The sequence below is a fragment of the Schistocerca nitens genome, chromosome 6 (assembly GCF_023898315.1).
Source record: "Schistocerca nitens isolate TAMUIC-IGC-003100 chromosome 6, iqSchNite1.1, whole genome shotgun sequence".
Taxonomy (NCBI): domain Eukaryota; kingdom Metazoa; phylum Arthropoda; class Insecta; order Orthoptera; family Acrididae; genus Schistocerca; species Schistocerca nitens.
In genome coordinates, this window is record NC_064619.1 from 424,810,961 (window position 1) to 424,825,081 (window position 14,121).

The following is a 14,121-nucleotide window of genomic DNA, read 5'->3' on the forward strand; positions in this document are numbered from 1 at the left end:
CAGAACATGAAATATGGTATCAAACCATTCACATTTGTGCACATGAATACTGAAATTTTATTTTCTAAGTATGCTTACAATGAACTAGTTCAAGTTCTCCAAATCAGGGATGCTGTTCCCTGACCTTGGGTTTCATCGATGCAATCTAGAAATGAGAATTTCTGTTCATTGTATAGACAGTTTCAAATGGCCAGCAAAATCATTTATTCTCCTCTGAGGTGACCTAAAGTGAAGAATATAATTTAAATCCTTAAAATATTTGTAAAAGTCCTGATTCGGTATCCAAGTTGAACTTTTCAATACAAACTTATATTACCATTTCAAACTGGTAATTAATGTGGCAAATATATCTTGCCACCTAGCGAAAGCTTAAGAGATCGTCAAATGCGCAGAAAAGCTATTCAATCAAAATCAAATAAACATAAAAATAATAAATAATTTTCATATCTATAATTATATCATACTTCATATCTAAATATTTTGAAAGCAAATATACATGGAAATTGATGTATCACATACTAGATGCAAAAGTTTTCTTGTTTGTATTGATTTACGTACAGCTGATTAAATAGTAGACAAGAATTAACATAAATTTCATTAACATAATGCAAACGTTTTCACGAGGATTTCAGAATTGGTTTTATAGATTGTGCAGGTATTATAACCTAAATACTTATTTTTCGACTGCATAAGACATTTAACACAGTCGCAACTGACGCTGTGCAACCTACAATTGTTCAGTAAATGCGAGTGAGCAAACAAAATACGTTAAGCTCTTTAAAGATTCGATGTATTGATATTTTTTCTTATAACATATTTTTCAAAATGTTGTGGTTTCGCATTCAGAAATTACAACAATCTTTCTGTTTAATAACAGGACTCGAAACAGTTGGAAAAACCAGCATACGTCGCAACCCGAAATAAAATAGCTGCTGACAGAAATCTGTCAAAAAGGACATCGTCACAGCTGGTCATGACGAAGGTCAACGACTGTGCTGCATACCTGCGTACAGCCATCGATGATGATAATGGAGACAGAATATCCAAGCACACAACAGACACACCTGTGCAGAAAACTTTAAAAAACAAAACTGATCATAGGCTGCTGGCAGGCAAGACGAACGAAATGCTGAACCTGGAAAATGGAACCACAGCTCAACCAATAGCTTCCAATGAAAATTGTGGCTATGAGGATAACTCCTCTGATGCCGAAAGTGTTAAAATGGGTGATGGTGTGCCCAAGCATACACCAAATGTAAACAAAGGCATAGACATGCTTAGGAGTGTTGTGATTGATACTCAACATAATCCGATAGAAAGTAGAAAAGTTGAAATGCAACATTCAGCAGTTGAGGCAGCAGGTCAACCAACAGCTTCGAATGAAAATTGTGGCTATGAGGTTAACTCCTCTGATGCTGATAGTGTTAAAACGGGTGATGGTGTGCCCAAGCATACACCAAATGTAAACAAAGGCAAAGACATGCTTAGAGATGTTCCGATGGAAACTCAAGATAATCCGAAAGAAAATAGAGAAGATGAATTTTATCCTGTGGCAGTTGAGGCTGCAGCTCAACCAACAGCTTCCAAAGAAAATTGCGGCGGTGAGGATAACTCCTCTGACGCCAGAAGTGTGGAAATGGGTAATGGTGTGCCCAAGCATACACCAAATGTAACCAAAGGCATAGACATGCTTAGGAGTGTTGTGATTGATACTCAAGATAATCCGATAGAAAGTAGGAAAGTTGAAATGCAACATATAGCAGTTGAGGCTGCAGGTCAACCAACAGCTTCGAATGAAAATTGTGGCTATGAGGTTAACTCCTCTGATGCCGATAGTGTTAAAACGGGTGATGGTGTGCCCAAGCATACACCAAATGTAAACAAAGGCAAAGACATGCTTAGAAGTGTTCCGATGGAAACTCAAGATAATCCGATAGAAACTAGAGAAGATGAATTTTATCCTGTGGCAGTTGAGGCTGCAGCTCAACCAACAGCTTCCAAAGAAAATTGTGGCGATGAGGATAACTCCTCTGACGCCAGAAGTGTGGAAATGGGTAATGGTGTGCCCAAGCATACACCAAATGTAACCAAAGGCATAGACATGCTTAGGAGTGTTGTGATTGATACTCAAGATAATCCGATAGAAAGTAGAAAAGTTGAAATGCAACATATAGCAGTTGAGGCTGCAGGTCAACCAACAGCTTCGAATGAAAATTGTGGCTATGAGGTTAACTCCTCTGATGCCGATAGTGTTAAAATGGGTGATGGTGTGCCCAAGCATACACCAAATGTAAACAAAGGCAAAGACATGCTTAGAAGTGTTCCAATGGAAACTCAAGATAATCCGATAGAAAATAGAGAAGATGAATTTTATCCTGTGGCAGTTGAGGCTGCAGCTCAACCAACAGCTTCCAAAGAAAATTGTGGCAATGAGGATAACTCCTCTGACGCCAGAAGTGTGGAAATGGGTAATGGTGTGCCCAAGCATACACCAAATGTAACCAAAGGCATAGACATGCTTAGGAGTGTTGTGATTGATACTCAAGATAATCCGATAGAAAGTAGAAAAGTTGAAATGCAACATATAGCGTTGAGGCTGCAGGTCAACCAACAGCTTCGAATGAAAATTGTGGCTATGAGGTTAACTCCTCTAATGCCGATAGTGTTAAAACGGGTGATGGTGTGCCCAAGCATACACCAAATGTAAACAAAGGCATATACATGCTTAGAAGTGTTCTGATGGAAACTCAAGATAATCCGATAGAAAGTAGAGAAGATGAATTTTATCATGTGGCAGTTGAGGCTGCAGCTCAACCAACAGCTTCCAAAGAAAATTGTGGCGATGAGGAAAACTCCACTGACGCCAGAAGTGTGGAAATGGGTAATGGTGTGCCCAAGCATACACCAAATGTAACCAAAGGCATAGACATGCTTAGGAGTGTTGTGATTGATACTCAAGATAATCCGATAGAAAGTAGAAAAGTTGAAATGCAACATATAGCAGTTGAGGCTGCAGGTCAACCAACAGCTTCGAATGAAAATTGTGGCTATGAGGTTAACTCCTCTGATGCCGATAGTGTTAAAACGGGTGATGGTGTGCCCAAGCATACACCAAATGTAAATAAAGGCAAAGACATGCTTAGAAGTGTTCCAATGGAAACTCAAGATAATCCGATAGAAAATAGAGAAGATGAATTTTATCCTGTGGCAGTTGAGGCTGCAGCTCAACCAACAGCTTCCAAAGAAAATTGTGGCAATGAGGATAACTCCTCTGACGCCAGAAGTGTGGAAATGGGTAATGGTGTGCCCAAGCATACACCAAATGTAACCAAAGGCATAGACATGCTTAGGAGTGTTGTGATTGATACTCAAGATAATCCGATAGAAAGTAGAAAAGTTGAAATGCAACACATAGCAGTTGAGGCTGCAGGTCAACCAACAGCTTCGAATGAAAATTGTGGCTATGAGGTTAACTCCTCTGATGCCGATAGTGTTAAAACGGGTGATGGTCTGCCCAAGCATACACCAAATGTAAACAAAGGCAAAGACATGCTTAGAAGTGTTCCGATGGAAACTCAAGATAATCCGATAGAAAATAGAGAAGATGAATTTTATCCTGTGGCAGTTGACGCTGCAGCTCAACCAACAGCTTCCAAAGAAAATTGTGGCGATGAGGATAACTCCTCTGACGCCAGAAGTGTGGAAATGGGTAATGGTGTGCCCAAGCATACACCAAATGTAACCAAAGGCATAGACATGCTTAGGAGTGTTGTGATTGATACTCAAGATAATCCGATAGAAAGTAGAAAAGTTGAAATGCAACGTATATCAGTTGAGGCTGCAGGTCAACCAACAGCTTCGAATGAAAATTGTGGCTATGAGGTTAACTCCTCTGATGCCGATAGTGTTAAAACGGGTGATGGTGTGCCCAAGCATACACCAAATGTAAACAAAGGCATATACATGCTTAGAAGTGTTCCAATGGAAACTCGAGATAATCCGATAGAAAATAGAGAAGATGAATTTTATCCTGTGGCAGTTGAGGCTGCAGCTCAACCAACAGCTTCCAAAGAAAATTGTGGCGATGAGGATAACTCCACTGACGCCAGAAGTGTGGAAATGGGTAATGGTGTGCCCAAGCATACACCAAATGTAACCAAAGGCATAGACATGCTTAGGAGTGTTGTGATTGATACTCAAGATAATCCGATAGAAAGTAGAAAAGTTGAAATGCAACATATAGCAGTTGAGGCTGCAGGTCAACCAACAGCTTCGAATGAAAATTGTGGCTATGAGGTTAACTCCTCTGATGCCGATAGTGTTAAAACGGGTGATGGTGTGCCCAAGCATACACAAAATGTAAACAAAGGCAAAGACATGCTTAGAAGTGTTGTGATGAATAATCAAGATACTCCGATAGAAAATAGAGAAGATATAGTGCACCATGTGGCAATTGAGGCTGCAGATCAACCAAGAGCTGGCAACGTAAATTGTGGCAATGAGGATAGCCGATGTGATGGCGTAAGTTTTAAACAGTGTGCCTGCATGCTGAAGGATACACCTATTGGTAAGGTTGTCTAGAGATACTTAGTTTATCTCCTTGAAGAATAATTTCATCTCGGTATTGCAAAGAATTTCAAAGAATTTTGAAGAATTGGAATATCCTCCTTCTCAACCATTTAGAAATAATACATTGGAAGTAGAATTTTATTAATTGTGCAGAAATTTTTAATCAAAAATCTCAAGGTGAGAGTGATTTATTGGCTTCTAAAACCATGTTACTTTCTTTTGAATTTTGAAATCTATGAATATTCAATAAAAATTCAAAGTCCATACGTTTATCGTTTTTTCTTTGAAACGTATATGTCTAATGTTGTTATATTGTTTATTTTGATTCTTTTCAAATGATAATACCAGTGTTACTTCGTCCTATACATGAAGTGGAACAGAGTCAATTAAGCTGTGAGAAATACTAAACTTACGCATGCCCATACATTAACCGACAACTGACACTGAAAATATGTCCTTTCGGAAAACTGTGTGGTGCTTTTATAAACAAAGTGAGAACGCTACAGCTGATACCATAGTCCCAGTCGAAGAACTTAAATGGTACTTCACATAACCTATAACAGCAATTCTAACGCAAATGAAATACAGACTTTTTGATTATTTCATTGTGGGAACTAAAAATTTAAAAACCTCTCTCACACTGGCCTGATTTAGCTTCACTGATCAGGACAGTAAAAAATGCGTATATTAAGGGAATTTTCATTGACAAAGCAGGCTTATCACATTCACACAGTTCAGTACTGTTCTATCCTGATTAAATTAAGCTTAACTTAAATTCCATAAGGCAGTGAAGCAATTTCGAGGCCTCGGTGCGACGAAAATTGTCAGTCGATCTCCTGGAAACATTTGTAATAATTATTAACTTTCGGTGATCACATGGAGAAGACCGGAGATCTGCTGGTAAGACCGTGTTAACCTATTTATTTGAAGTAACTGGATATCTTGAGCATACAAAACGGCCGGTTCGTCCAGTGTAAATCAGACGTTCCCCACTGATCCCGTGCAACACAGCGTAGTAAGCAGACACTGTCAATAATAATAATCCGTTAAATAATACGCGAACACACTTACTTTAGTTTAGTTCATGTATTAAATTCCTTCTCATACAGAATCTCATCAAGATGGCGACTAGCTCAACAATACATACATATACATATATATCCTTCTTTCACGACTCATCGGCAAGAAGTCCTCTATTCTTTTTCCTAAGAGAAAAACCTAGATAGCAGAGAAGCTATTCCATGGAGTAAATGGACGATCCAAGGAATAATTGGGCTTGAAACTACTTTGCCTTGATAATCGGTAAGATAAGAAGAGATATTTCGAGATATGTACTGAGTTATATGATTTATAAAATTTCTGTAAATATCGCGGAGAGACCGCTGCAAGAGACATTACAAGCTGATACCATAGTCCCAGTCGAAGAACTTAAACGGTACTTCACATAACCTATAACAGCAATTCTAACGCAAATGAAATACAGACTTTTTGATTATTTCATTGTTGTAAATGACTGTAGTCATGAATCATTCAGTGTAAAGTATTTGACTTGTTATATCTTCCGAAATCCACAAGGGTTATCAAATCAGCATGTGCTCGGCACCATTGCATCAGAGTCCAAATGTTGAGGCTTGTTATTAATGGCCCACTACTGCCCACTATAATTGGTGTGTTCAACCACTCTTTAACGTGTTTTTTTTTTTCTGGGACCCAGAAACAGGGGCTCGTTAAGCCACTATCTAGAGTGGACGTTTCCACAGAAACCATTGATTACTGGCCTATTTGCATTCTTATTGCACTGTCCAAGGTCTTACAATATACAATCCACCATATAAACTACTTAACTACAAATAACACACTAGACGAACAGCATTCGGTTTTCTGTAAACATTTCAGTACAGCAAATGCCCTAACAAAGATAACAGAAGACCTTAAGCTTGCCATGGGTGGACAAGAGCGACTATCACGTGCTTCTTGGATTTCAGTATAGCCTTTGACACTGCCGACTTCGACATTTTACTTGCCTGTTCTAGCAGCCTAAATTTCTCGTTAATTACAGTCCAGTGGTTTCGCTCGTACCTGATGTCTCTCTAGCAATGCATCACATTCGGCACTTCAATGGAAGGTGGTAGTTTTAGGCTCCCCCAGGGTTCAGTACTGGGTTCTATATTCTTTTCATTGTATTCCTCTGTCAAATATGTGTCACCAATTTTCTCTTACTGCAAATACCACATGTATGCTGATGATCGCAAGTTGTATCTAATTGCAAAACCAATAAACCTCAAGACAGATACCGAGAATTTCACTACTGATTTGTGTGCACTGTTAACATCAGCACGGAATATAAGCTTGAAACTCTTATGGTACTGGTCAATCATTCTAGGCTCTTTAAGTCCAGATTATTGGGAACCCTACAGTCTTCAATCCTAAATTGGACAAATATCAACTTGTCTCCCTCATCACGTAGTCTAGGAGTAACAACAGATGAAAATCTAAATTGGACTGACCTCCTAATTGCTGTGTGCAAGAAAACATCAGCATCTCACCATGCGCTACAAAAATATAAAAACCTCTTCCTTCTTGACCAGAAAAAGAAATTTCTACAAACACTTATACATCCAGATATTGATTACAGCGATGTTATCCTGCAAGGTCCTTAGGAAAACTCACAGTGCCTGGAACTATTTATGAATGCCTGTGATGATATTTCTGTGGTGTTCAGCTCTTCGATTAGATTTCACCATAATGTGCATAACTATCCCGGTTGCATGCACAGGTTCCCATACACTTTCTTTCGTATACTGCCTTAACAGTGTACTCTTCCTAATATCTACCCTCGATGTTAATACCCTTATCTAAACGACATGGAAGAGACACCGTTACCATCAGAGCAAAATCCCCATCGTGCAGCCTCTTTCTCGAAGACTTTTTCAGGAAACCAACTGTGGAAAATCCTCCTTCGTTATATGACAGAACTGAATAACACCCACAGTTTAAAAAGGCAGTTAGTGACTTATCTTCTGAACCAACAGTGATGACTGCCACAGTCCTTGTAAGCACCTATTACACCTGTACACCCTTCTTTCCAACCAGATCGTCCTCATTTTGCAGCTTTATTACCTGGTACGTTCTTCTTAAACTTCTCTTCCCCTAGTGCGTGCTATATTAGATATAATCAGTTTGTACATCAATAAATTATTTTTATATCTGCCACTATTATTATTATTATTAATACTATCACCATTAATATTGTCAGTAGCAGCAGTAGTAATAAACAGAAAATTTTAACTTGATTAGTTCTTAGTCACTACTATTTATCCACATTCTTTCTAGAGCCACTACTGTCAGTATAATTCTTTAAGGTATTTGACTGCATTGTTAGTATGTAATTGATCACTGTTGCAAATAGACTTCCTCACGGTGTTTTGCTAACTGGTGAATGAGAGAAACTTCATTTCTTACTATTATTTACTAGACTTTCCCCTGTAGCTTTGCTTGTGTAAGTGTTCCATACATATACTACACATATCTCATACCTCTTCTACTCTGTGTTGTAGCCTTCCTCCTCAGTTTCTCTGTCCACTCATCCTCCCACCTCCATCTGTTCTTCTCTTTCTACACCTCTTTTTGTCCACCATCTCTGTCACCTTTCACAGTTCACATCCTCCTCCCTTCCTCAATACAATCACTGCTAAAACAAATTAGAATGGACTTTGACATGGCCAGACAACTCACCCCACACTTCCACAGACACCAAGGATATATAGAGTACCAAACGTCCACTAAGAGGCTTTAGTTGGTAATATTAATCCACAGACCTATAAACTAGTGAAAGAACTGGCTCTGAAGCTTCAGCATCCATTGAGGCACACAGATTCTACACTAAGGACACCACTCATTTTATAACAGCATCTGATACCACAAATATCTCAGAAGAGTGTGTAGCACCCGATGTTAGCGAGCTACTGCATTACTACTCTACTATCATCTACTTCAGATGGAAACAGTAATTCTATGAACAGATTGACAGTGCCGCTATGGGTTCCCTTCTCTCGCCTATTTCAGGAAACATATTCATGGAGGCTGGTTAGTTAGTTACTTGCATGTTCCCATAAATAATTTGAACGATCCATCTAATGAAATGATGTGAAATGAGTCAGTTTATGGGATATGTGTACAGTGTTAGTGTTGACATTAAGAGAGACATTAATTTTTTAAACCAACTCATGTAACTGTACTTAAAACAAAATTTTTTGTTGGCTACCAGTTTTGTAAGTATAAATTCTTCAATGGAGTAAGAGGAATTGTCCATGAGAAATCATTTTAAGTTAGATTTAAAACTTGATTTTCTACCTATCAGATACATTACGCGACTGGCCAGATGATTAAATATTTCTGTTGTTGCACTTTGAACACCCTTTTAGATTTCTCCGTCTAGCGTTCTAGGGATGGACGTGACCGTTCTTCTGACCTTGATGGATTAATTATGATGAATTACATTAGGGAATATATGTATTGTGACGGCACAATTGAAATGCCTAGCTTCTTGAGGAGATACCTATGTGACATCCGTGGGCGAACATTAAATATTATTGTTATTGCTCGCTTTTGTGCAATCAGTGCTTTATTTTGAAGTGATCAAATACGGTAGAAAATTATTCCATAAGGAATTGTTAAGTGGAAATATACCAAATACGTATGGAGGTTAATTCGTTTGTTTCCTATATTGGCAATTATACGAACAGCAAAAGTAGATGAACTTAATTGTTTGAGAAGCTCAGTTATATGCTTCTTTCTGTTCAAACTTTCTTCAGTATGTACAACCAACAATTTGGGTCACTCTGCTCAATTTCCTGACTCCAGCTAATGAGCTACATCAATTTTTGGTATGACTATTCGGTGTTTAGAATTGAATATAGTGTGTTTTTCCAAATTTAGGGAGAGTCCATTACATGCAGACTACTTCTTAGTTCTTTGGAAAATACCATGTACCATCTGTTTTCTTTCTTTCTCTCCAATGGGATTCATTATAACACTAGTATCGTCGGTAACAATTCTTATTGTTGAATGATAAGTGGAAGGTCATTCACACACATAAGGAATAGGAGTGGATCCAAAATTGAACGTTGTTGGACTCTGTGGCGGTATGCCACATAACGTGAAAAAATAATATGGATGAACTTCGCAAATATAACAAAACTGACGTCGTAACGAAATAAATATTATCGCTGAAAAATCACAAAAACTATGTAATCAACTAATATGATCTGCGAATGTTATTGTAATCTCTGTTCCTTTTGAAAAAGGATCGCCGTCTCTTCCCTTTTGTTTCTTGTTAGTGTAAGAAGCTATTTTGTGGCGACGCACGAAAATGTGTCAGTTTCGGGTAATATTTAGTCTAAATATAATCAAATATTAGTTAAAAGTGTTGCTAATGTTTTACTGTAACAGATCCTATATTCATGAAGCGAATGATAAAAATTTTATAGGGGAACATTGGTGCAGAGGTCAACGCCATTGTTCTAAATGACTGCGCGGCTTAACTCGATTGGCTTACGGTGTACAAACGTGCTCGCTTGCGAAATTGCATATCAGCACATCTGTGCCTGCAAGCTTACCTCACACATGGCCGCAATGTAGCTGCTTTAATTCATTAACGCGTCAGATTCAGATACTTCTTTTCTTTCGGGAGACCTGGATCAATGGTCTAAACTCGTGACCAGTATTCAACCGAAGACTACACCACAAAGTTAAGACACAGATTATTTTACAGTGTTCCCTCTGACATCAAGCAACAAAGCTCTGAAAGTGGCACACATTGCCTGTACAATTCCCAGCCTATTGGCTCCATTGGTCCTTATTCTACTATATAAGACCTCCGTTTCCATTTGAGTTCTGTCTTAACCACTAACCCCGCAACACATTCAATAATTATTTACATGAATATCTCCTTATTGCACCCTCATGGTATTTCATACGTTCCGCAACAATGCTCTTCCCAACGCTACTCAAGGTTTCTTTTCCTTCGAATCACAAATAATTACGTCCTACAATATATCTCTCTTAGTACTAGATATAACGGTACTTTGCGGGCAGGCGTGACAATTATCATCATATTAATTAAAATCGGGGATAAATAGACTTCATTTTGGAAGAATTAAAAAGGGGAAAGTAATACGAAACTTTAATAACTGCACAGTATTACTAAGAAGCAATATAATGAAAATTAATAAAAATCAAAGTAGCAAAGACCAAGCGGTACAGAAAGATATAGGGTTCAAAAATGGCTCAAATGGCTCTGAGCACTATGGGACTTAACAGCTCTGGTCATCAGTCCCCTAGAACTTAGAACTACTTAAACCTAACTAACCTAAGGACAGCACACAACACCCAGCCGTCACGAGGCAGAGAAAATCCCTGACCCCGCCGGGAATCGAACCCGGGAACCCGGGCGTGGGAAGCGAGAACGCTACCGCACGACCACGAGATGCGGGCAGATATAGGGGAGCTTTTGTTTTTAATACATATAAAAGAAAATCTAACACATTATTGAGCTCTCTACCGTCAGTTATCGCGATCGGGCTAGTCGATGAAAAAGTGGTACGCGACTGCGAAATTCATTTAGGAGATTATTTAAAGACTCTTCAAGCACGTTAAAAATACATTACGTGTGACGAAGTGATCAGAGACGTTTATAATCGGGTGAAGTGAAAATGATTCCGACAACATAATTCGAACTTTATGTTAGCTGGTAAAAATAATCTTGGGAAACTATTATGGTTGTGGAACCCACGAAAGTTGTACGCAACGGAAAGCTATAGTTTACGTAATTCTGCATTTTATGAAATTGTGAAACGCGTGTGCGCGGAACATTAAGAGAATCTTATCCTTGGACGGTTGCGAGGGTAACTGATACAAACAACGCGCCAGCATAAAAATAGTTCGCTTATTAACTACCAGATATTAATTAACGGGGACCTAAAATACTAAAAACAGTGCATACACCGTTAAATTGAACCCTGCGTGTGAAAGACAATCACATCGAATATTTCGAGAGCGAAGAATAGACATTTAAGTGCGGAATTGATAGCTGGGCCGTGTCGATATTTGGACATTATATGACACTCGTTATTCAGAACACGATGTCGACCATTTTAATACTGGATAGAAGGATAGGATCATCATCCCCAATCCCGATTCATATTTCATATTTAGTTAGTGAGAAGAAAAGTGATAATAAACAAACTGCATTTCAATTTTTTCCACGAATTTGGCTTCATTACGTAGTCTTGACTACGTGATAAACAATATCTGTGGAAGTTGTATACAACGTATCGTCATAATATTTAGCCAACCAATATTGTGGGACACCAAAAATGTAAATGCATGAAATTGATCTTACAGCGGATGTATAATGTGTGAGTGCGACGAACTATAATGAGAAACTGAACATCCATTACGTACTTGCATGTTTATCTGCGAAAATGGTCCTTGTCGGTACATCAGCATAGAGTTCGAATATAATCGCTGGAACATTGCAAACCATTCAGATTAATCGAACATCTAAATACGCCTAATGCTGTTACCACCAGGATGTGTTCTTTCTCCTCACCCCCGTGGCAGTTATTGAATTAAGAGTCAGCCGGGAATAATATTTAAATCAACTGACGACCATTGAGCTAGCGTCACGAATTTTCAAACGTCCACTGCCATGTATGAAGGTGAGTGACACCACGAGTGTTAACGTCGATCGAGGGGTGTCGTCGTGATCGTATTGAATGACATTGAGCGAGCACATAGAGTAACGCTTGCGATCTTGATTGTGTCCTGCTGCTCCTCCCAGTATTGCAGAACGTGTCAAAGCATTTTCTCCGCAGAAACATGCCTCTCTTGCCTGTCTATTAGCGGGTTGAAAAACAAGATGTGTTAGGATTCAACATTTCATTAAGATATGTCAGGTTTTTCACTGGAATGCGTAATGTTCAATTTCGTTTCCCCTGTAACAGAGGCTGACAGGTGAAACGTCTACCGTATTATGTAACGGTCTGTCCCGTTAATAATTACTCTTCTTCCATGCGGATAGAAACGTTCATCTTCCACGAGCTTTAGCTGCACGTAGCAGTTCGCTACTAACACTTCGGTACTTTTTATAAAAAACACTCACTGCGAAACTGCTTGCTGAAAATGGTGTTGTGGCTCAAGTAGGTCCCGCGGACAGTCCTGACCTTTTGCTGTACCTAAGCACAACTGCATCCTGCACGTGCTGGTACCAACCCCAAAGTTCTCCATTTTATCGGATATGCAAGTGTGGCAGTGGTCCTAGGTCTGCAATGATCTCGACCGTTGGTAATACAGAGGTAGATTCGATTTTTCTAGTTCAGCTACAAGTTCTAGTTCCGGGGCAACTTTTTCTGCTCTTTCCGTTGACCTACCAAGAAATGGTCGGGCATCAGCAGTCCTGGACTCAGCTGCCTGTGTGCCGTATGTAAGACTGTTTCCTCCAAATCTATTACCAATGTTTGAGCATCCCAAAAGCTGTTAGCCAAAGACTGGAACAGTGTTGCAACTACCATTCTCCTGTCCTAAGTGTCTACTCGAGCCTGTATAACTTCCAGGTCCGGTTTGCTGTTATCTTTACAATGTGTGTCACCTCTAATACTAATCATTGCAATACCCTTGCGTTGTTGTGTACTACTTATTTGAAACTGGATAACTGTATATTGTACTAATCCATGGTGACCTTATTCCTCCTTACATTATTCACTCTCTCTGTTGAAATATTTAGTTTCTGGATGTCCTCAAGACCTGCAGTCCGAAAACATTTTAAATAACCTACACCCTGTGTCCAGCCATCCCCTCTCATGTCGCATAGAACTCCGTATTCGGGGCACAAGTGGCCCATCGCGACCATCCGACCGCCGTATCATCCTCAGAGGATGCGGATAGGAGGGGCATGTGGTCAGCACACCGCTCTCCCGGTCGTTATGATTGTTTTCTTTGACCGGAGCCGCTACTATTCGGTCGAGTAGCTCCTCAATTGGCATCACGAGGCTGAGTGCACCCAGAAAAATGGCAACAGCGCATGGCGGCCTCGATGGTCATCCATCCAAGGGCCGGCCACGCCCAACAGCGTTTAACTTCGGTGATCTGACGGGAACCGGTGTATCCACTGCGGCAAGGCCGTTGCCTCATGTCGCATAGCACTACTTCCAATAGCTATTGCATTGGCCCATGCAGTTGCTTATATGACTGCTGCAACTTACCGTACTTACTCCTTAGTTCCATCAGCAAATTTCTCCTTTCCATCTCACATCGTAGATCCATAGACACTTATTCTAAATGCTTCATCTCATCACGCATTTCACAAGTCTTTGGAGCCAGCTTGAGTGCCCAACGATGGATTATGAGCCCCCACATCCTCCTGAGTTGTAAAAAGTACTCCGCTTTCCAACAGTAGTACCCATAGCACTCCTGGTGAAGAGGAGCAACACAGCTAAGATAAGGACTTCTCTTTTGTCGTACTTCGACAAGCAGCAACCTGGGAACAGGAAA

At 39.6% G+C, this 14,121-nt stretch overlaps 1 pseudogene; it reads right to left on the reverse strand.

The window, feature by feature from the left end:
- Positions 1–13,639: 13,639 nt before the first annotated feature.
- On the reverse strand, positions 13,640–13,757 carry LOC126191928 (5S ribosomal RNA; annotated as a pseudogene).
- Positions 13,758–14,121: the final 364 nt, after the last annotated feature.